Source organism: Mixophyes fleayi, chromosome 11 (genome assembly GCF_038048845.1).
Source record: "Mixophyes fleayi isolate aMixFle1 chromosome 11, aMixFle1.hap1, whole genome shotgun sequence".
Classification (NCBI taxonomy): Eukaryota; Metazoa; Chordata; class Amphibia; order Anura; family Limnodynastidae; genus Mixophyes; species Mixophyes fleayi.
In genome coordinates this window covers 30,020,309-30,045,788 of record NC_134412.1, presented here as the reverse complement: position 1 = coordinate 30,045,788, position 25,480 = coordinate 30,020,309, and the positions used below count along the sequence as shown (strand labels likewise).

The window sequence follows — 25,480 nt, the reverse complement described above, 5'->3', positions numbered from 1 at the left end:
ACTCCCCAGTCTTCATCCAGCATCATCATTAGTAATATAATATTATATTATCAGCAGCTTCAACTTGTGTCTCGTTAGCGCTGTTCCCAATTGTAAAGCGCTACGGAATATGTTGGCGCTATATAAATAACTGATGATGATGATGATGATGATAATATTAGTGGTACTAATATGCAAACACTAGTAATTATATGTTAATAACAGCATGCACATTAGTAGTAGTAGCAAGGAATATGACACTATTAATAATACTAAGTAATATGATAGCAGTAGTTTTATGCCAGTAGTAGTTGTCCAATACTATATTAGTTGTCATTTTAAATATTATGCCATCAGTAGAGGTTATACAGAAGTAGCAGTTGGCCAACAATGTGTACTATAAGTGCACTGGAATATACCCAGTAGTAGTTACTAACTAAAATCCCAGCAGGAACGTCTACTAAAGTGAGCAGCCACTTGCATGTCATTTGGAATGCTGGAGCAACAACATTCTATTCTCACAGCTCACTGGATTCAAGCAGAACTTTATCGTATGAAACTTCAGACAATCAAGAAATATTGAAGATATTCTGCACAAACAGATTTGGTAGAGCATGAAATCTAGATTAGATTACCTTTATGAACTGTATGTTGAAAAACAAATGTTGGCGAAAAGTTATTCTGTCTTTTTATTGGCAAAAGCCTTACAGAAATAGAAGTTGCATAATCAATTTATTCATTCACAGTAGGCGCTTGAAAGGGCGGAGTTACCCAGACAAGACAGAGACAGATTGATTCAGCAACACTGCTGTGAACCAGACAAAGAGTTACTATTTTACTTGTACATAAACATGCAGAATTCTCAGTTACGAGACGGGTGACTTATCAATGTGTGTAACTGGGATTTCTGTATTTTTATGTAGCTGAGCGAGAGAGCAGGACTCACAAAAAAAATTCCCCGCTCTGTAATTATATTACCACTATTTTTGTCTAGTTTATCTTTTTTGGCTGTCATTCACGAGGCTTTTTTTTCTGATGGTGATCTATACATTGATTTAATTATTTTTCACAGTCTGTGAAGGTTATTTTCAATGGCATTTTTTTTTTTTCACGAGCCACAGCTAAATTGCCAGCAGCTTCAACTTGTGTCTCGTTAGCGCTGTTCTATATTGTATTAAATTGCAGAAATGTATTCGGCACTTAAATTCAATACCCATGCACGCTAGATATATTTGTGAACATTTTCAAGTTTTATCAAATAAGATATATTGGGAGTAGCACTCCTAGGGTAAGGAAGGGAGGGGAGATTGGGATGCTGCCCTATTTCCGTATGAAGGGATGTCTGTGCCATTCAATGTATATATAAAAGGCGTTAAATGAAAATTTGGGATAAAGGAACAAATTGTATGGAATTTGAAGGGTTAAAGGATAGAGATTATGAAGACGGTAGAAAATTTGGATAGGGTGTATTAGTTTAATATTCAAAATGTTATTCATATATTATTATTATTATTATTACCATTTATTTATATAGCACCACTATTTCCGTAGCACTGTACTCTCTGAGAACATACAAATTACTCACAGATAAGGCCATGGTCAGGATATGAACCCTAGTGCTGAAAGACAGAAGTGCTAACCACTTAGCCACCGTGCTGCCCCGCTATAAAAGGCAAATCCTTGGTTAAGATAAGGTGAGATCGTGCAGAATGAAGAAAACGGTATAAGTTACCAGTATTACATTTAATAAAGTGATGTCCAGGAACGTCCTCCTTTGAATCAGTAGTTCAATAAAATTTGATATGAGATCATCTGATTGTCCATCTGGAGAGTTACCCAGTTGGTGTTATTCCGTGTTTCTGGTACTCTGTATATCAGGGGCGGGCTGAACAAGGGGGCAGGGGGGCATCGGCCCCTTGGGCCGCTCAGTCCGACCCCTGTTTGGGCCGGCCCCAACTCCCCCGGAAGCCAAATTTGGATAACAATATCCGCGGCCGCATCGCAAAACACGCAATGCGGCCGCGTCCAGCACGCAGACGGCCGCGTCCAGCACGAAGACGGCCGCATCACGTGACACGCGATGCGGCCGCCTGTGTGCCCCCCGGGCCGAGCTCTCCCAGCCCGCGCCTTCTATATATATAAATGAATGAGAACAGAGAACATAGTGTAATACTATAATGACCGATGATCTGCAAAGCAATATCTTGTATCCTTGCGGTCAGTGTAGAGAATGTTGGTCGCAGCACCCGTCGGCAGATTGTGTTATATGAAACAGAAGGGAGAGTTTCGTCTATCTTAGACGTCCTTAGGGGATAATGTCTTTTGTGTTGTACCTTGTTTTATAGTCCATTGTTTAATTAGGTAGCTGTCCTTAATGATTCCAATTAGAATTAAACTATCAAGGTTATTAAAGTTATTTTATCGTTTACCAATAATCATTGTCTATGCGATTTGTGTGGTTCCAACTCACAAAGCGATTTATTAGCAAAAGCAAAAGAATAACAAATAAATAAGTACAGCCGATACATACGCTGCGCTCCGCTGGATCCAGCTTACAGTCATTCAATCCTGAAGTCTGTGGTCAAAAGAGACTGTAAGCTGATTCCAGAGAGCAATATATATACATTTGGTGTTACAGTAAATACAATACAGATAACTTGGCATGTTTCCATAGGTTCAGGCTCCAGGACAGTCCAGTATAGTGTAGTTCATAGGTCAGTTCAGATGACACCCTCCAAGGGTGGGGTTCAGCTCTCAAATGAGCTGCATACTAATCTTCCCACTGAAAGCTAGTTCAAACTGGTCTATTTACATTATACACACAATACCATTCTGATCACTAATTCCCTATATTCCATAACTAGCATACACGAGGTGCGATCTTATAGCTGTTGGAACCGGATCACTAAGGATAAATAGGGGATTAGAAAGACACCAAACATGATATGTTTCCTGTAACCTGAACCTTAGATCTCAAAAAAGTGCTTGTAACATTATAATATTTAAACTATAAACTCAATAACATCTGTTCATAAATGACTGTGGGTTGGAACTATTATACAATGAACTATGTACAAGTGAATGTGTAAGTGTAAGTGTATGCGTGCATTATTTACTGTGCAATTGCGTCACAGCACGTGGCGTATTGATCGCAATCGCACAGTAAACCAATATTAATATAGTTTCTTTCATACAATTATTTGACTTTAACAAGGTGGTGTCCAATTGGGAAGGCTGTTGATTGGTCCCTTAGATGTGGCACATTACAAAGTAATAAATATTTAGATAAGTGGTTAGATTATCATCACATGTTAAAAATAAAAACAGTTAGAGATAATGTTGTTATTATTATTATCATTTATTTGTTAGGCGCCACAAGGTATCCGCAGCGCCGCACACAGTACTAACAGTAGACTATACAGGGTGAAACCATACAGAACAATGAACAAAAAGTACCAATACTTCAGAACCTCCGGCCAGTCATATGTAGTAAAGACGGAGCGGAAGAACAGGTATGGAGACAGGAGGGGAGGGGGCCCTGCTCATACGAGCTTACATCCTAAGGGAGGGTAAACAGACCAGGCACAAGAGGAGCCAGTTGAGGCAAGAGGAGAGAAGGGAGGATGAGCAAAAGGGAGGAGATGGAGGTTAAGTAGATGGTTGGTAGGCTTTGAGGAAGAGGTGAGTTTTGAGTGCACGTTTGAAGGAGCACAGAGTAGGAGAGAGACATATGGAACGAGGGAGGTCGTTCCAGAGAAGGGGGGCTGCATGGGAAAAGTCTTGGGTTTAACAGCAATGTCAATTTGCAGACTAATGGAAACATTGTCTTATCCTTATTCTCAATAGGTTTAGCAGTGTTGCTCAGTGTCAATATGCAGCAACAAAAGCTCCAATATTTTATCGTGCACAAAATAAATCCTTGGTTAATCTTCAGCATCTTCCTTGTTACTTTGGACAATAATCCATAACATATTATGAAGCTTATGACAGGGCCATCTTAACAACATTATGGGCCCCAGGGCAAAGCAGTGCACTGGGGCCCCTACATATATATATATATATATATATATATATATATATATATATATATATAAAGAGAGAGAGAGAGATACAGATATAGATATAGATATAGATATATAGAGATAGATAAAGATGTACTTGCTCAGTGACCCTTGAAGGATTTTTTTGCAGGCTTTTTCTTTTGCAGGATTATTTATTCTAATTAAGAGCCCTGTCTATGGGGCCCCCTTGCCCGTGGGGCCCCCGGGCACCTGCCCATCATGCCCAATGGAAAAGATGGCCCTGGCTTATGATGAGAAAAGCATAAGGGAGGGGTGGATAAAATGACAGAATTTAGAAACCAGTAAGGCAGCAACAGCTAGGTCTATAAAAATTAACCCTAAGGGCTTATATACGTGTGTTGAAAAACAACACCTGTATAGGCAAATCCTTGTGTTTGTACAGTGTGCACAGCGTGATCTCAAATTTTACCTGCAGCATAGTCAACTATCAGCTTAAAGCAGCATTACCACTTATGGAGATGAGCGGAGAAGTATAGCTCTGTATCCTCCTTCTCGTGGCTTCTCATTAGATGGTAGTACAGGTACCTGTGCTTATGATGATTTACAGTTATTGTACTTAGTGCAATGGTAGAAACCTTTTGCATTGTTGATTGTGGAAAGCCAATCTATTTTCTTGGGGCTTTCTTTGAAAAGGTGACTAGTTACAAGTTTGTTTTTCAGGTTGGGTGTTTTTATGAAGATGATCTTAGGTTTGTTCGGAAGAATTCTTGCTAGGGTTTTATCTTTTAGAAGTACATGCTTATGATTGTTAATTATACCACCCATTTTTCCGGCAGAAGTTGAAAATTGGTTGATGAAAGTGATGAATATTTCTTTCTGGGGTTTTATTTGTTTAAAAAGTATGTCCATTCATGCTTCTGCTATTCTGAACATTAATCTGTGTATCTCATCTCTGCAACTGTGTGTTTAAAAAAGGACTTCTTCACATATACTTCTGTCTACCGCTCCTATCGAAATGCTCTGGACACTGCAAAACAAACATACTTCCAATCTCTATGCACAGGCTTCTAACCCCAAAAGCCTTTTTAATACATTTAAATCTCTTCTCAATCCTCCCACCCCGAACCCTCCATCTACTATCAGTGCCCAGGATCTTGCTTCCTACTTCAAGGACAAGATTGATAAGATCAGACTAGAAATAGTATGCTCTTCCTCGACAAGCAATCAGCTCAATTACGTACCACTACCCTCTGACACCCTCTCTTCATTTGACCCCACAAATGAAGAGGACATTTCTACTCTCTTCTTATCTTCCTACTCTACCTCCTGTCCTCTTGAACCTTTTCCCTTGCAAATTGGTAGATCCCTGTCTCCTGTGCTCATTTCACATCTAACTAAAATCTGTAATCTCTTGCTCTCTACTGGCATCTTTCCATCACTATACAAGCACACAGTGATTACACCTATTCTAAAAAAAACAAGATTCCGGTCCAAATTCTCTCTCAAATTACTGTCCCATATCTGAGCTCCCGTGCCTCTCCAAGCTTCTAGAGAGACTTGCCTACAAGTACCCAAATTCTCTCCTGATCTCTTGACATCTGTATTGCCCCGTATAACTGACTGTCTTTCTGCCATTTCATCTTGGATGTCCTCTCGCCAATTCAAACTTAATTTTTCTAAAACAGAGTTAATAATATTGCCACCCACCAAAAGAGCATACCTGACATTTCTATCTCTGTTGATAACATGACCATAAATCCCACCCCACAAGCTCGCTGCCTAGGTGTAATTCTTGACTCACACCTATCCTTTGTTCCCCACATTGACTCTATATCTAAATCATGTTACTTACATCTAAAAAACATTTCAGGAATTCGCACATATCTCACGCAAAACACTGCAAAAATCAATTCATGCACTTATCATCTCCCGCATTGACTATTGCAATTCCCTCCTTACTGGTCTTCCCCAAAACAGACTCAAACTCCTACAATCTATTTTGCATGCTGCGGCAAGATTGATTATCCTTGTAATTCTTTATTCCTCTGTTGAATCACTCTGTATGTTTCTACACTGGCTGCCTGTTTTCTACCGAATCCAATATAAAATACTTTTACTAACCTACAAGGCCATCAACAAAGCTGCACCAACATACATCTCCTACTTTGTCTCAAAATATCCCCCAACTCGGCAACTCCGTTCTGCACAAGATCTGCGTCTCTCATCCACCCTCATTACATCCTCCCATTCCCGATACAGGACTTTTTTCGGGCTGCACCCACTCTATGGCATTCTCTCCCTCTCACAATAAGACTCTCCTCTGGTCTACAAACTTTCAAGCGTACTCTGAAAACCCATCTCTTCAGACAAGCTTATAATATTCCTCAACCACCCTTTTAATCTCACTACATTACCCTATTAACACCCGTTACACAATTTCACACAAGACAACTATCCCATGACCAACATTATTGTGTGACAGGATCATTTAGCTTATGAGTTTTACCTTTGCAACCTGGCTGAGCCAAAATGCAAAATGTAGACTTAGCCTTAGCCTTATGTGTCAAACTCCCATTGTCCCATAGATTGTAAGCTTGCAAGCAGGGCCTTCTCACCTCTTTGTCTGTTTTACCCAGTTTGTATATTAGTTTACTATGTTTGTCCCCAATTGTAAAGCGCTACGGAATATGTTGACGCTATATAAATAAATGATGATGATGATGATGATTTGTGCATCTTTTTGGTATCTTAATAGCAAATTTCTTTTCATGGCCTTAGTTTTTATAGCGCTTCTTTCACTCCACTTACATCATACCCTTTGTCTTTAAATTGACTTTCAAGAAATTGACTCTCTCAAATGTTGTGGACTGCGAACAGTCTCTTCTAAGCCTGATAAATTGACCTAAAGGGATATTATTGAGCCAATTTTTGTGGTGGTTACTGGTTGCTAAATTGAAGCTGTTTAAATAAACAGGTTTGAAGTGTGTTTCTGTCTCAATTTTATAATCTGTGATATTGATATCAAGATGGAGAAAGGTTTTCTTCTGGCTACTGGATGTGGTGGTGAATTCTACATTTATTTTTTTATTTTTGAAATCTTTTTTTATTTAAATAAAACTGCATATACATACAGCATGATAATACACAATTGAGCAGTATTGCATCCTGTATATTAACTAACATCATTCAAACATTTTACATCACCAGTAAGGCGGTTTGTTCATCAAACTGGGAAGGTTAGTGAAAAGTCTCGCTCCCTGAACTATTGGAAATATTTATTGAACAAACCTAGTGTGATATGATTGCTTTGTTGGCTACGCATTAGAAAGGAGAGGGAAAGAGGGGAGGGTAAAGTGCGGTGGGGTGATATGGGGCATATGTATTCCATTAGGCATACAATGTGGAGTCTTTAAATTCAATCCATTCAAACCATAGAAAATAATATTCTTTGTATTTATCATCATCATCATCATCATTTATTTATTTATATAGCACCAGCAGATTCTGTAGAGTTTTACAATTGGGAACAAACAGTGATAAAACAATACTGGGTAATACATACATACATAGAGGTAAGAAGGCCCTGCTCACAAGCTTACAGTCTATGGGACAATGCTACAACAAGGGTAAGTGCTACATTATATTGAATATTTGTCCAGCTAGAATGCAAAGGTTACAAAGTATTTAGTGGGCTATATGCTCAGTCACACAACTATGTTGTTCAGAGGGTTGTTGTCTTGTGTTAGCTGTGTAGAGGGAGGTAATAGGGTAACCTAGGGAGATTAAGAGGGTGGTAGAGGAATACTATAAGCTTGTCTGAAGAGGTGGGTTTTCAGATAACTTTTGAAGGTTTGAAGACTAGAGGAAATTCTTGTGGTGCGAGGGAGGGAATTCCATACAGTGGGTGCAGCCCGAAAAAAGTCCTGTAACCGAGAATGGGAGGAAGTGAGAGACGCAGATCTTGTGCTGAACGGTGGTGTCAACTTGGGATATACTTTGAGACTAGTGAGGAAATGTATGTCGGTGCAATTTTGTTGATGGCCTTGTATGTTAGTAGAAGAATTTTATATTGGATTGGTTGAAAAACAGGGAACCAATGTAGAGATTGACAGAGTGATCCAGTAGATGTAAAACGGTTTGCAAGGAAAATCAATATAGCTGCTGTGTGCAAAATAGTTTGTAGGGGCTCAAGTCTGATTTTGGGAAGACCAGTGAGGAGGGAATTACAATAGTCGATGCGGGAGATGATGAGTGCATGAATTAAAGTTGTTGCAGTGTCTTGTGTGATATATGTATGTATTCTAAAAATGTTTTTTAGATGTATGCAGCATGATGTAAATATAGAGTTGATGTGGGGAACAAAGGATACTTGCGAGTTAAGGATTACACCTAGGCAGTGAGCTTGCGGGGTGGGATTTATGGTCATGTTGTCAACAGAAATATAAATATCAGGCAGTAAGCTTCTATTGTTGCGTGGGAATATTATTAATTCTGTTTTTGAAAGATTGAGTTTGAGTTGGTGAGAGGACATCTAAGATGAAATGGCAGAAAGACAGTCTGTAACGCGAGACATCACAGATGGTGAGAGATCAGGAGAGGATAGATAAATTTGTGTATCGTCCGCATAGAGATGATTCTGAAATCCAAAGGAGCTTATTAGTTTCCCAAGTTAAGTGGTGTAGATAGAGAATAGCAGAGGACCTAGGACTGAGCCTTGTGGTACTGCAACTGATAAAGGTAGCGGAGTGGAGGTTGTTCCAGAGAAATTATCACTGAAAGAGCGATTAGATAGGTAGGATGAGAACCAGGATAGGACAGTGTCTTGAAGACCTAGGGATTGTAGCATCTGTATGAGGAGAGAGAGTGGTCAACAGTGCCGAATACAGCAGAGAGGTACTTCAAGGTGGATTTTTTTGTATTGAGAAATGGGCAATTTGATATCATTAAATAGCCAATATTTGTTGGCTAATGGGCTGGGACACCAGTACCACAGAGTCATCACTTTATATTGTGTTCCAATCACCCGCACACTGACTGATCTAGCTTGGGTGCATTGGAAAATGTCACACCAGTCCTGTTCGGGGTTGATGGGCCCCTTAATCACACTCTCAGTCACTAGTGAATTTGGGTAATGCGTTAAAGGAATGTTCGATCAAGATCCAATATATGGAGGACAAAGTATCTAGGATACTGAGGAGCGATGCATAAGGACTCAATCTGCGTGAGTACTCTCCTTGCCATCTCATGAACACCCGGGGAGTATAGAAAGTGCTGTAACTGTAGCTGTCGCCACATCTCTGAGTTGGGTAGTTCCCATTTTGTCTGAAGATCAGGAAATGTGATAATTCCCGAGGTGTCCACCAGCTGGTCGACACAGGTGACTCCGGCTTGCGTCCAGAGTTTGAAGGCCTGTTTTGAGTGGCCAGGAGGGAAGTTTGGATTGTGGAGAAGTGGGGTCATGGGTGTGTCATCTGTGTGCCACCTGAATGTTTGCGTTTGTATAAGATGTCATGTTTGATGTGAAGTCGTCTACCTCTCCAAACAAAGTGTCATATAGCCCTATGCAGGTCATTAAACCAAGAGGTGGGGATGTGGATCAGGAGTATCTGTAGTAAGCAGAGGACTCTCAGGAGCAGATTAATTTTCACAATGTTGACACTACCTATCAGGGAGAAGGAAATCTACATTTCTTTCGTTGACATTCAGACTTTCTATAAAGGTGAACAGGGCCCTTCCAGATGAAGATTATGTTGTCTATGTATCTCTGCCATAGAACTAAGTTCACGTCCAGCTCCACATTTGACCAGATGATATGCTCCTCCCACCAGCTTATAAAGAGATTTATCACATCCAAAATAACAGTTTTTTTATTATCTTCCCAAAATACACAAAAATCCAGAAAAATCACCAGGTCGCAATTATGTTGGGAATTAATTCACTCACTATGAATCTATATCACTACAAATACCACTATTTACAATATCTGGTATAGGAACATACATCTTATTTGAAAGATACCACAAAAATCCTACAACTGCTTGATCAGACACAATGGCAATCACACTACATTCTAGGCACCAGTAACCTTAAGTCACTTACACCTATATAAATTACAGGGTATGGAAAGTGTGACATTCTTCCTGGACAGAGCCAAGCACCATTCACAGGAAGAGATCGACTTTATCTTAAAAGTATAGAATTTATACTTGCTCATAACCATTTTTGGTTTGAGAATTTCAATTTCTTACAGGTACAAGGCACTGCCATGGGAACATTTGCACCCAGTTCCGCAAATCTCTTTATGTGTTTGTGGGAGGAGCATACCAGATTCGCAACCAGAGATTTCAGTGCCCTGGGCGAGCTAGACCCCTGGCGCCTTCCCTCCCCATTTTGGTGGGAGTAGATGTTGCCTCCCAAGGCGCTTACTGCTGGAAGAGAAAAAGTTCTATTGTGCGGGCATCGGGGAGAATACGCCTAGCCTTTTACAAGTACTAGACTGCTCTCCAATCCTGTACAACTTTCTCGTACCTGTTCTTGTAGTTTGACAACATGGAGCTGCTGCTGACATCTTCCGCTCACATGCTGGTTGGCCGGATCCTGCTGGGGCCCTGTTTGGAAAAAAATATTTATTATTCACCACAAGGAAAGGAAAGCAAAGCAAAGCAACGGGTGAATAGTCCAGGCCTCCTTCCTCTAACCAGCCCTGACATCAGATCAAAGTACCCATGTTTAATAATCAGGTCTCCTTCTCAAGATTATATTAATATGTAATCACAGTCTCCCGGCCGTCCTGGCGCTATGTATTGCAGCGTTCCGGCCATTGCCTAAGCCAGGGTTTCCCAAACCCAGTCCTCAGGGCTCCCTTACAGTGCATGTTTTCCACATCTCCTTGCTGGAGCACAGGTGTAGTCATTACTGACTGACACATTGTATCAGATCCACAGGTGGTCCTAAATATGTCACATGTGATCCAGAAAACCTGCACTGTTGGGGAGCCCTGAGGACTGGGTTTGGGAAACCCTGGCCTAAGCAACGGTCGGGACGCTGCAATACATAGCGCCGCGTCCCGACATTAGGTGCAGCCGGGCGTGCGCGCTAATCATTATTTGCAAATAATTATGACAGCCTCTAGGGCTGATTGCACCTCTGCCCCCATTGCCAGTGTCTGTTTATAAGGCAGGAAGGGCTTAGCCTCCCTGCCGGTTATAGTTCAGTGTTCCTGTGCCTAGCCTGCTCCCGTACTTTGTTGGTCAGAACCTTGGATTTGATTGCCTGTGTATGACCCATTGCCTATCCCTGGATTCTGAGCTTTTGCCTGTGACCTTGACCTATTGCCTGTCTCCTGATTCTGAACCCTGCCTGTGACCTTGACCTATTGTCTGTCCTTGGATTCTGAACCATTGCCTGTGACCCTGACCCTGCTGGTAGCTGACATCTCCTCCGATGCTCCGTCCAGTCTGCAGATCACTGGCCTGCCTCCGTTCCGTGTGTTACCTCGTGTACCTGTGCGCAGCCGTGTGAGTATAAACTTATACTACTTAGAGTTTAAGGCCTGGGGGCATCTGAGTACCTGTGAGCATAACCAGTCTCTACGGGAAAGGCGGCAGCTAAAGGTGAAGACCTCGTCAACCTGTTCTATAAGTTTATGATGCACTGGTTGTCGTAACATCAGGCTCCAAATCCACAACTGAATTAATTTCTTATCAAACTAACCAGAAATTCAAATTCCGCACAACAATCACATGTGAAACAATGGGACTGACTTACCTGATAACCTACCCATGCGGCTTACAATACGTTGTTAGGACTTACGAAAAACTTCAGACCAATATAATAAGGACCCATCGGCCTCAAATTCGTAGGTACCCAAACAGTGAAAAGACACTGGAGAGGAGGAGACACTGGTACCACTAGTATTAAACATTAATTTTGAATTTAACTCCTTTCTCTAACTAGCTTTTCACCTCTACCTCTGCCTTTATACTATTTATGAGTCCCATTTAACACTCAGACATAGGTACTGATTTGATCTGTCCATTTTGTGTACAGAAATACTTTAATTTAGTCAAATACCCACTTAACATCTTGATATTTTTCTGTGAACTGGAATTAATATATCTGAATTAATATATCCCTGTATAATACATCTGCATATTCAATACTAAGTACCGACTACAGGTATATCACCTAAAATTCACCTTTGTGTATTAACAGAGACATTATTCTTATAAGCTATTGCAATCTATATACTTAATTAATAGTAGCTCAAAATCTATTAAAATAGGTGTTGATGACATTCCCCTATCACACAGTTGTAGAATACAGTTATACTAATTGAAACCTACCTTTTGCTAATTAGAATAATACCGCTATAAACCAGTGGGACTCACATACTCTACTACCTACAGCCAAATATAACTATTTTTATACCTTTATACTCCACCGATTGTGAAGGATGTCCATTATTATGATGCTCTAAAACATCTACATGTTGATCTCATTTGGTAGTTCTTAATCTAGATACAGGAATTTGATCCATATAACTACATTGAATAATCCATATTTGTCTCTTGGAATTTTCATTTAGCTATCAGTCATTTTCCTTTTTTCTTTCTTAGTATAGAGCAGAAACCTACTTGTTAGCAAAAAGCTGCGTTTGATAGCTGTATCGCTTTTAGAAATGATAGATCCTTACCTGGATATTTACAATGTGACTTTTAATGTTTTGCAATCTTCTAGATAACATCAGCAGTAACCCTACACCTGCTCCATACCTATTCCACAAAGACTGATGACAGTTCTGATTAAAATACAAATGCTAGCAATGCTTACTTCATTATATATGTTTACATCTGAATGAACTAAGCTGAAACAATCACTCTATTCAGCCGATACAATTATGTTCACTCTACTTACTAACATTATCTCTAACTGTGATTTATTTTTTATATTTGATGATAATATAACCACTTAAGTAAATATTTAATACTTTGTAATGTGCCACATCTAAGGAACCAATCAACAGGCTTTCCAACTAGACGCAACCTGCAAAATGTAATTCTAATTGGAATAATTAAAAAATTAACTATAAAACATTTTCACAATGTTTCTTTATAACCATATTTACTTTCAGTGTCTATATTATATAGTTTGTTATATTCCATTAATAGTTTATTCTATTATTCATCATTACATTAAATTTAGGCATAGCAGACGTTAAACGAACCCCTGAGATAGTCTAAGATAGACGAAACGCGTTGGGTATATAAGGAGGTATTTCACTTTATATCACATTGTCCTGACTCTTCCTTATATGCACAGTACAGAAACTGAAATGAATGGCACTAATAGAGAGTAGTATTCTCTGAATGACCACTCACACCTCCAGGACACTGGTCAAGGGCGGTAGCAATACAAGAAATGCGTCAAGGCATTTAAACAAGAAGATATATTGTAAGTGCAACTTTGCATCTTTGAAATAAATGGTTTTAATAGTATTTCACTATTCGTATAAATTATCTCCTGTTTCATATAATGCAATCAGGTGATGGTAGCCGCGACTACCATCTTCTACACTAATTGCAAGGATACAGGATATTACTTTGTAAGTGCATTAATTGCCTAACTGACAGACAATCTGTCATTATAGTATTACATTATGTTCTCTTTTCTCATTTCTTTACACAGTGATCAAAGTGGAAATTTAGAAGTAGACATATGGAAAATGTGAGTGAATGGAATTTGATAGCTTCACAATGAAGGCAGTAGAAGTGGCGGAATGGCATACCACCGTATACACCCCCACTTTGACCACTGCCTTAACATATACAGAGTACAAGAAACACAGAATAACACCAATTGGAAAGATTACTAGTTGGAGATCCCTGCATTCACTGCAAGTAGCCAACTAAAAGGCTCTTCTCCTGTTGGACAACTAGATCATCTCATATCAAAATGTATTGAACTACTGATTCAAAGAGGACAATCCTGGAAATCGCAATATTAACTGTAATACTGGTAACATACATCTTTATCTTCATACTGTTCAGTCTTAACTTATCTTAACCAGGGATTGCCTTTTATTGCTGTAATATATGCATAACATTTTTAATATTGAGCGCTCTCGCTGGATGCTAATTTTCTACCGTCTTATAATGTCTATTCTTTAACCCTTCAAATCCCTTACCATTTGCGCGTCTATCCTAATTTTTCGTTTAACGTCTGCTATACCTAAATTTAATGTAATGATGAATAATAGAATAAACTATTAGTAGAATATAACAAACTATATAATATAGACGCTGGAAGTAAATATGGTTATAAAGAAACATTGTGAAAACAAGTAAAATATGAAATATATTGAATACAATATGATTTTAAAAATATGGTTTTAATCTTGAAAAGAACGGCAAGTGAACTATTTATCCAAATGTCCCAACACTTCATGAAACCCTGTATATAACCTTCCACAATAGGTTTTAATAGCTTTTCCAAGAGACAAAGGGGTATATTTACTAAACTGCGGGTTTGTAAAAGTGGAGGTGTTGCCCATAGCAACCAATCAAATTCTAGCTGTCATTTTGTAGAATGTACTAAATAAATAAAAAACTAGAACCTGATTGGTTGCTATATGCAACATCTCCACTTTTTAAAACCCGCAGTTTAGTAAATATACCCCAAAGTCTGTTTTCCTGACAAGTACTACTTCCAAACTCAATGTCAGCTGTTTCAACTGCAGAACACTGCGCATGTGCTGGACCCTATGTATGCTCAGAATAACTTAGTGGGCGCTTACAAGGGAAGGGATATCCAAATTGCTCAAAGGGGCCCAGCGATTGCATGTTACGCTGCTGCATGTGATATAAAATTTGTCATAGCATTTCTGTTGTTTCTCTCCTCCCTTCTTTTCTCATTAGAGAGAAATTAGGGGTGTTCAATGATTGTTCGGTCCCCCCTAACCAATCCTCCTTTTACACATGGCAATGTGCTCCGTTAGCTATCCTCACTCCTGAAAATGTATTTAGAAGCTTTTGAGACTGAGGGGTAAATGTATCAAGCTGAGAGATTTCCGGCAGGTTTGAAAAGCCAATCAGATTCTAGGGCCTGATTCATTAAGGATCTTAAATGAAGAGGATTCTTATTTCAGTCTACTGGACAAAACCATGTTACATTGCAAGGGGTGCAAATGAGTGTTCTGTTTTGCACATAAGTTAAATACTGCCTTCATACATTTACCCCTGAGCTTTATAATAAAGATCCTGAGGTTAGGCTAAACTTTTGAGATCCCTAAATTATCATTAAAGCACACATGTTCTAATAGTGCTGGCAGCTGACGTGTGCATATTCTAATAGCATGAGAGTGCTTGAAATGTTTGTCATGATAATTACAATGCCACTGGGTGTATGCTTTTGTTTTCTGCCATCGAGAAAGGTTCACTGCCTATGCCATTCAATAGGCACAAGGGACCTCATTTAGAATCAGGAGTAAATCTAGATGGAAGGTACAGTTTTGCACCTTGAAAAAAACATGTTGAGCTGCAGTTTAAACACTTTGCCACTGAGGGTTTTCTCTCCCCTATTTTGAGCCTATTTTGGCACTTTTTTTCATTGAATTTGTAAGTAAGTGAACTAAACAGCAAATGTGTGTGGGTTAAGTTCTAAACACCAACAATAAATACTTTATGGTTCTTGCTTTGGATTCAATCCACCTTTTCAAAACAGCAAAAATCAAAGGTTTCATAAAATAAAAAAGCTGCACTTGAAAATGATCATGTGATTTTTTTTTTGCTAGTTTGCAATGTCTTGAATGAAATCCATAACTAGTGTAGGAATCAGTGGTCAAAGTGGGCTGGTATACGGCTGTATGCTATATCGTCATTTCTCCTACTACTTTCAACTACTTTTATTGTAAAACGATCAAATTCCATTCACTTACATTTTCCATACCGCAACTTCTAAATTCGACTATAGGTAGGAATAAAACCCAACAAGGAATTCCATTTTTGAAACTAGACAACCTACCTCATTAAATCAGGGTACCCCTGAGTTTATTGAAGCCAGGATGGGGGAGATCTGGGCTCCTATGACAAAGGAAGCCTATTGTTATTTATTTTAAAAGAAAACAAGTGGGAGTGCCAAATAGAGAGGGAGCTGTCTATCCAATAGAACATGTATTATATTTAAATTACAGGTGAAGTGGCATTTAGGAACTAGCAATCATAACATGGGATATTTGACCTTAGTTTTAATAAAATGTCTAGTAAGGAAGGTATGAAGCACATAGTGACACACTGGGGTTTAATATAGATAATGTAGGAGGCAGTACTCTATTTAATCGAATAAATAAGAGGGGTGATCTTCATAGTGCAAAACTGTATTGAAAATGACACTATGAAACCAATTATACTATAATAGCAATACAGGTAAAAAAACAAGTAGACTCCCATAATAACCGCTCAACCATGAGCAATAACAGCTTTTGGATGCTCAGTGAAAAGAAATAATCTGATTGGTTGCTACTGTTCCTTTTTAGAATGTCTGATAAATCTACCTCTAAAACTCTGAAAAACAGCTACAAAATCAGGTAGTCCTGTTTAAAGAATCAATAGTCCCTAAAAGTTCACATTTCTGTTCTGTAAGTAATACCTTTAATTTTTAAAGCTATATAACGTAGGAGTCATTCAAAAAAAGTCAGCATAAGTGGTACATTTATATATTCTAAGTGTAACGCCCCCTGCGGGGAAAGACAGGGACAGACGCAACACAAAAGAACTCACCTTGAAAACGATGGTCACCTCCAGTCCGCTTCCTATTTCCCAGCTGCGATCCAATCCCAGCAGATCCGCAGCCGCAGTCACCTCCAATCACGTCCCTCTAAGATAGAGACAGGGATTACGGCCGTGCCTACCAGGTAAGGGCTGTCCGAGACTACGGCAAAGGACAAGGACACGGTCAGCCCAAGCTCCTTGCCGCCTCCTCACTTTGTTCTTGCCAAGACGCGGGGGACTACAGGCACTGAAGGCCAAGACTAATCCGAGGACTAATCCCGCCTCAAGTGCCTCACACACCTGCCGGTGAGGGCCTAACCGAAAGGGGGAATCGAGCGTGATACTCACCGGGACACTCCCACTTCCGATCCGGTTCTCCTGCACCTTCCCGACTCCTGCGGATGACAAGAACACACAGCCTCCCTCTACGCTCTCCGTGAAACTAAGATGGCACCCACAAACTGGACTAACTACAACGGCGACCCGACCCTAACAACGTTCTAATGGTCGGCAACGCAACTAAGTCAAACACTAGGACTAACTAAATGTGGTGCACTAACGGAACTACTAGTTACACGCTACGGGGAACACCAGCCGGTGTTCACAGCCTAAACCGGAGGGCGGTTCCTAACCCCCTCACCCAGGTCGTACCAAGAAGCTGCCTTCTTGCTAGGGGTCACCCACGGACCCTAAGGACCGGTTCTTTAAGCCCGGCTGAGGCTCAGTAGAACAGCACACTAACCCGCGGGCCGACTGCCGCACGGAACAGCCGATCGAACTGAACCGCCCGACTGCCTGTACTCGGGTATCTCACACGCGTCCCTACGTCCGGAACCACAGGTCCACCTGCACGGAACCGGCCTTGAGGACCCTTGATCAGAACCACGGCCGCCCCTGGAACTGCCTCAAGGTGTGCTGCACTGCCACCGATTCACTCAGCCACCCCCTCTGGGTACCAGAGTGACCCCGGGGACCTAAGGGACAGGGAAACTACGTGTGTTCTCCCCTGACTATGTGTATGCTGTTACTTACACTTATCCCCACAGCACGGGTTAGCACAGGAAAACCACAGGAAACAAGAGCCTACCTTTAATGGGGGCCTGACGTCTTGCCCCTGGACACAGTTATATAGCACACCAAAATACTGTAATGTAAACTACACTCGCCACACAGACAGAATAAATAGATACAGTATACAGTACCTTGCCCGCTACTTACCCGAACACACCGCTGCTAGCCAACCAGCAGGTTGCTACAGCACCACCGGAGCCTACGCTCGACCGTACCTCCTAACCACGTGTGCTCACCTCACACAGGACCGCGCCTACTCTCACGAGGCTCCCACGCCTCTACCACACACCACCAGGGCCTTATGCCCTACACACCATGGGTCTCTGCCCAGCTACACACAGAGCCTTCTGCTCTGACTAATGGGCCTCAGCCCCCTCTCTAACTCAGGGCCCTGAGCCCACTACTAGGGCCTTGTGCCCTACTACCTAGGGGTCCTAGCCCCTGCCTGAGGCCTGTGGCCTTCCTAACTAACCGAGGGCCTTGTGCCCTTAATAGCAGATGGGCTACCAGCCTCTAACCAGGCCCTCTGGCCTTCCTATGGCCTCTAGGCCACTAACTACCTAAGGGCCTTGTGCCCTTGTACACCTGGGGCTCTGAGTCCCCCTCTCTAACTAACAGGGGCTTGTCCCCTTTATATCAATACCATGGCCTACTGGCCCACTAAACTCGTTGGGGCCTAGTGCCCAGGTCCCTGGGCCTTGTGCCCCTACTTTACAGTGCCAACGGGCCTTGTGCCCGACTGTGCCCACGGGCCTAGTGCCCGAATTAACGCTGAGTATACTTACCTGCTCTGCGCAGGAGTCTCAGCTTGCCACGCCGTCTTCTTCCGCCTTCTTCGGGTCTTCCAGACCCTCCAACCGGCGGCGCCTCTTCTCCGGTTCGGCGCTGTTGAGGGGTGCTTGGCGGGGGCGCTCTCAGCCCTGACAAGGGCTCCCCGCCGACGATCTCCGCTCCGGCGGCTTGCTTGAAGTCTTCTGGCGGCAGGGTAGCTCACGGCCCTTACAAGGGCCCCCTGCCGCCGCTGCCGCTGGTCTTGTTGCTGGACGTCTTGCAGAGACGTCCTCTCTCTTCTCCGCCGACGGACTTCTGGCAAAATGGCGCCACCCGGCGACTTATATAGTCGCCGGCGTGACGTCATTAGCCGGCGCGAGCGCTGATTGGCTCGCGTCGGCGCCAATCTTTTGAATGGCCGGGCGCGAGCCGCGATTGGCTCGCGCATCCGGCCGCTGATTGGCCAGCGGGGAAAGATGAGCCCTGATTGGCTCATCCTTCCCCCGCGCACGGGACCTGCAGAAAGAAAGTTATACTCACCGCCGCTGGATCGATGGACGGGTAAGTACTTCTTCTCTTCCTTCTTCCTGCTGGGCACCATCGGGGACCTCTTCAGCCCCTCCAGGGACACAGCGCTGCCGGACATCTTCGCCCTCTTCACGGGCACCGGCTCCGGCGTCTTCTGTCCCTCCACATTTCCGCCGCCTTTTTCCATTGTGGTCCCCACAATCAACGTCTTCTCCTCTACGTCCACCTCCAAGGGTCGCTTACCGGCATCCCTGACTTGCGTCCACCGGGTCCTTCGCGGTAAAGCCCTCTCGCGCAGGATCCACACCATCCTGGCAACTTCCTCGCCCGAAGTCGGTATCCAGGGAGTCTCTTCCTCGGCGCATGCCGGAACCTCCCATCCGTCCGATACCTCCTCGGTTGTGCGGGAAGCTTCTTCAGAAGGTGACAACATCCACCACTCTCCAGCTGCGCTCTCTAAAGTACAGTCTTCGTCAGGCAGTACTTCTTCAGCAGCTCTCTCTTCCGGGGTACTGATGGCTTCCATCCTCTCAGGTACCACCGGGCAGACATCTTCACATGTCTCCGGACACAACGTTGCCCCGTGGAGGGTCTGCTCAGTTCTCCCTTCGTCCTCAGGGACCAACTCTTCCACAGCCACGGACAAGTCGTCTGACGTATCCGACGTCTCCAATACCCCGGCTCCAGCATCCGGCTGACGCGGGTATTCCTGTCGCGAATCTTGCTTGGACGGGACGATCACCTGCGATCCAACAGTCAGCAGGCTCTGCCGATCCTTCCCTCCGGATTCCGACTTCTCTTGAGACCATGGATGGAAGGCTTCCTCGTCCTTCCACTCGAAGACTTCTACGTCTTCCCATTCATCGGAGACTTCTTCGTCCTCCCATTCATCAAAGAGCTCCTCGGCAACTGGGCACTGGTATGCGAAGTGTCCAGGCAACCCACACTTCCAGCACAGCATTTCTTCCACCGGTTGCCGTTTAGTACCTTTGTTCTTCTTCTTCCTTGTCTCACAACGTTCCAGGATTTGCTTCGTGAACGCTGCCACTTCGTCACGAGAGATGACACAGCTGTATCCCTCGTACAGCGGAATGATCCCCCGATGAGCCATCGTTGATCCTGCCGACTACGCCAAAATGTAACGCCCCCTGCGGGGAAAGACAGGGACAGACGCAACACAAAAGAACTCACCTTGAAAACGATGGTCACCTCCAGTCCGCTTCCTATTTCCCAGCTGCGATCCAATCCCAGCAGATCCGCAGCCGCAGTCACCTCCAATCACGTCCCTCTAAGATAGAGACAGGGATTACGGCCGTGCCTACCAGGTAAGGGCTGTCCGAGACTACGGCAAAGGACAAGGACACGGTCAGCCCAAGCTCCTTGCCGCCTCCTCACTTTGTTCTTGCCAAGACGCGGGGGACTACAGGCACTGAAGGCCAAGACTAATCCGAGGACTAATCCCGCCTCAAGTGCCTCACACACCTGCCGGTGAGGGCCTAACCGAAAGGGGGAATCGAGCGTGATACTCACCGGGACACTCCCACTTCCGATCCGGTTCTCCTGCACCTTCCCGACTCCTGCGGATGACAAGAACACACAGCCTCCCTCTACGCTCTCCGTGAAACTAAGATGGCACCCACAAACTGGACTAACTACAACGGCGACCCGACCCTAACAACGTTCTAATGGTCGGCAACGCAACTAAGTCAAACACTAGGACTAACTAAATGTGGTGCACTAACGGAACTACTAGTTACACGCTACGGGGAACACCAGCCGGTGTTCACAGCCTAAACCGGAGGGCGGTTCCTAACCCCCTCACCCAGGTCGTACCAAGAAGCTGCCTTCTTGCTAGGGGTCACCCACGGACCCTAAGGACCGGTTCTTTAAGCCCGGCTGAGGCTCAGTAGAACAGCACACTAACCCGCGGGCCGACTGCCGCACGGAACAGCCGATCGAACTGAACCGCCCGACTGCCTGTACTCGGGTATCTCACACGCGTCCCTACGTCCGGAACCACAGGTCCACCTGCACGGAACCGGCCTTGAGGACCCTTGATCAGAACCACGGCCGCCCCTGGAACTGCCTCAAGGTGTGCTGCACTGCCACCGATTCACTCAGCCACCCCCTCTGGGTACCAGAGTGACCCCGGGGACCTAAGGGACAGGGAAACTACGTGTGTTCTCCCCTGACTATGTGTATGCTGTTACTTACACTTATCCCCACAGCACGGGTTAGCACAGGAAAACCACAGGAAACAAGAGCCTACCTTTAATGGGGGCCTGACGTCTTGCCCCTGGACACAGTTATATAGCACACCAAAATACTGTAATGTAAACTACACTCGCCACACAGACAGAATAAATAGATACAGTATACAGTACCTTGCCCGCTACTTACCCGAACACACCGCTGCTAGCCAACCAGCAGGTTGCTACAGCACCACAGGAGCCTACGCTCGACCGTACCTCCTAACCACGTGTGCTCACCTCACACAGGACCGCGCCTACTCTCACGAGGCTCCCACGCCTCTACCACACACCACCAGGGCCTTATGCCCTACACACCATGGGTCTCTGCCCAGCTACACACAGAGCCTTCTGCTCTGACTAATGGGCCTCAGCCCCCTCTCTAACTCAGGGCTCTGAGCCCACTACTAGGGCCTTGTGCCCGACTGTGCCCACGGGCCTAGTGCCCGAATTAACGCTGAGTATACTTACCTGCTCTGCGCAGGAGTCTCAGCTTGCCACGCCGTCTTCTTCCGCCTTCTCCGGGTCTTCCAGACCCTCCAACCGGCGGCGCCTCTTCTCCGGTTCGGCGCTGTTGAGGGGTGCTTGGCGGGGGCGCTCTCAGCCCTGACAAGGGCTCCCCGCCGACGATCTCCGCTCCGGCGGCTTGCTTGAAGTCTTCTGGCGGCAGGGTAGCTCACGGCCCTTACAAGGGCCCCCTGCCGCCGCTGCCGCTGGTCTTGTTGCTGGACGTCTTGCAGAGACGTCCTCTCTCTTCTCCGCCGACGGACTTCTGGCAAAATGGCGCCACCCGGCGACTTATATAGTCGCCGGCGTGACGTCATTAGCCGGCGTGAGCGCTGATTGGCTCGCGTCGGCGCCAATCTTTTGAATGGCCGGGCGCGAGCCGCGATTGGCTCGCGCATCCGGCCGCTGATTGGCCAGCGGGGAAAGATGAGCCCTGATTGGCTCATCCTTCCCCCGCGCACGGGACCTGCAGAAAGAAAGTTATACTCACCGCCGCTGGATCGATGGACGGGTAAGTACTTCTTCTCTTCCTTCTTCCTGCTGGGCACCATCGGGGACCTCTTCAGCCCCTCCAGGGACACAGCGCTGCCGGATATCTTCGCCCTCTTCACGGGCACCGGCTCCGGCGTCTTCTGTCCCTCCACATAAGAACAAAGTAGAAATATTTACATTGTTTCTAAGCAATAATCCATTGTCGAGTCATGTATTAATGTAATCTGGGAATGAAAGGTGCACAAAACATTGCAAATTCAAATGTACCTGAATCCTGGATTTCCCCTAGAACTAGGTAATTGTACTACATGGGTCTCACATCTGGGTGGGTCTGTGTGAATCTACGATACATTTCAAAGAAACATTAACCAAAGAAGTTAAACATAACATTGATATTTTAATTTGCTTAACTGCAGCCTTTCAGCCTCACAAGGTAATGGCACTAAAGACCATAAAAGCACAATAAATGTATGCTGCTAGACTTTTATTTGAAGCTGTTTTTCAGCTTTAAGAGACTATGTACAAAATACACAGCACTTATACACCAAACCGGGACATGTTTTCAGTATCGGTTCCTCAAAATATAAATGTTTATAGTATTGCTTTGAGTATGAGAGTTTCTGTGTACTAGTAATCATGACTGCCAGAGAATTTCTGGAGATTATATAGGAGTCTATTTATCATTAGGACCTGATCGTGGCAATTAAAGAAACTGCTGTAATTTTTTCATCAGCATGGACAACTCAGTGATAGTCAGCCAGGGGCAGTAAAGATTTACTTACTGATTTGTCTGGGCCAATCAGAAGGGAACATGTGTCAATTGGCTTGTGCAGTGGAACTGAAATCATAGGTTTATTGAATTAGGGAGGAAAGCCTGCATTGGCGATAAATATTTCTTTTAAAAAAATTAGCGGTGTGGGGCCCCTCCGAAAAGACGCTGCCAGCACTATGGTAGGCTGGTAACATTATTACAGGGAAACCCACAACGTTGGGTCCCCCTGTCATAATGTAACACAGCCTTAGCCTGTTCAGCACAGGGCTGAATTCGCCCTAGAAAAAACAGCCCCATCCTGGAAGCGGTTGGGTTCCTCCAAATAGAACTGCTGGTGGATGTCCCTGTAATAAATGGTAAAAGGTCACAGAAAATATTTTTTCCTGTGGCACTACTGGTCCCAGCAAGGCCTGGCAGCCATAAGTTGCTTGGGTATGTTGGCACTGGTAGAACTACAAGTGCAAATATACCCATGTCTGTCAGACCATGCTAGTGCTTGTAATATAAAACACAAACACTGTGATAAAATATTTTATTTTTATTTTTTAAAAAAAGAAAAAATCCCACTCCCCCATACATGCTTCTTTCTTCCAGCTTTTAATATATTGGGGAAAAATAAAAAATCGCATAGACAAAGATTTGCTCATCAAGGAGACGTAACATGAATGACAAGGCTCCCTTCATTCATAAAATACATGAAATGAAGTACATTGTATTAAGGTACTTTCTTGAACCGAAACCCCACTTGGAGTTTAGGGGCACCTAACCAATCAGAGTGGCTTGATCACGCTCTGACCAATCAGAGTGAAGCCGCTCTGTTTGGCTAGTTACTGACAAGCCGGGGGCTTTTCATTTCCATTGTTACTCTTTGGCGGCACAAGTCTTTGTCTATAGGGTTTTGTTTTGTTTTTCAATTTAAATTTTAAAGAAAGAAGATGATCTCCCCTGGGCATAGGTGACTAGTACGTGGGTAAAAGAGGGTATAAGTAGAGGAGTGTTATTTAATAAGATCTAATCACAGTGTTTGCGTTTTTATGTAACAGTATTTCTTTCATGGTGTACAAATCCCAGCTGGCCCTGGATACATTCAGCACTAGGCCCCAGATTGACTTAATCCTCGGCTGCATACTGGCAAAGTGTTGTACACACTATTTGGGGGAGGTTCCTATTGTCCAGACCCTTCACCAATTCGCTTTAATCAGTCGGCAAAAGGGGCAGTTGCCCAGAGGCCGCCAGTGCCTGGGGCCACCCCATTTCCTGCTTATTGCTCCTAGACACCCTACAAAGTACTGAGCACTACAATTGGGATCTATCAGAAATCACTCTGCAATGGAGATGGGCAACAGGCGGTCTTCGAAGCCGTCACATACGGCCCCTAGCTCCTTCCTGTTTTATTGTAAGATTTGTTTGTTATAGCTGTTGCTATAAGTGTCTCTTTCTTAGCTTAAATATACTCGTTTAACTTATTATTAAGATTAAGGTTAATGTGTGACCTACAGCCTATGTGACCAGACAGGGGAGCTAGCAAAAATTATGGTCAGGCGCAAGTAAGGTTTTAGCGCAAAGTCTACATTCTGTAACTATCTTAGTACTTAAATGGTGTAGATAATGAAGAAACCTCAGGTTCAGATTATCTCATAGATATGAGATCTATAGAAATGATGTGATAGCAAAATATTATTCTGAACACTGGTATATAGAGATTCCATTTGAGTAACTGGAGATAAGACATATCCAAGGTCTGACTTTTAGGGGCATATTCAATTAGCTTTTGCATTCGCGGTAATGCGCCGGAACAGCCGCGAAACGTAATACACGGTACCGCAATAACGTGGATTTTCGTTCACAGCCCATAGGGTTGCGAACGAAAATCCGCGTTAATGCGGTACCGTAATACCCGCAAGAACGCGCACTTTTCGCGGCAACGCGCGTTACCGCGAATCCAAAAGCTAATTGAATATGCCCCTTAATCTGCAGGCTTGATATACTAAGCAATCTGATAATTAGGTGGATAGAGAATTATAACTGGACTTGAAACTTTTAGTAATACCCTTTGAATAAAACAAGAGCAAAGGGGACATTTTTCAAGCTGCGGGTTTGAAAAAGAGAAGTTACCTGTAGCAACCAATCAGATTCTAGCTGTCATCTTGTAGAATGTAATAAATAAATGATAGCTAGAATCTGATTGGTTGCTATAGGCAACATCTCCACTTTTTCAAACCGAGCATATTCAAATCCAAGCGGATCTCAAGATGCGTTTCGAGTTGAATCTGGGTGTAAGTACGCTCTGCATACACAGTACTTGCCGTATGTTAACAGACA

General features: G+C 43.6%; 1 protein-coding gene across 10 annotated transcripts in view; it reads left to right on the top strand.

Annotated features, from left to right (window-relative positions):
• The window catches only part of LOC142107631 (galactoside alpha-(1,2)-fucosyltransferase 2-like), a 211,236-nt gene that overhangs the window by 129,881 nt on the left and 55,875 nt on the right, over positions 1–25,480 (top strand). For 2 of the 10 annotated variants that reach the window (XM_075191179.1, XM_075191176.1), the window contains exon 2: positions 13,689–14,018. The exons of 7 other annotated variants lie outside the window; for them this stretch is intronic. The gene's annotated coding sequence lies outside the window, so the exon portion shown is untranslated. The remainder of the gene's footprint in view (positions 1–13,688; positions 14,019–25,480) is intronic. One more of the 10 variants, XM_075191177.1, reaches the window with a different exon arrangement.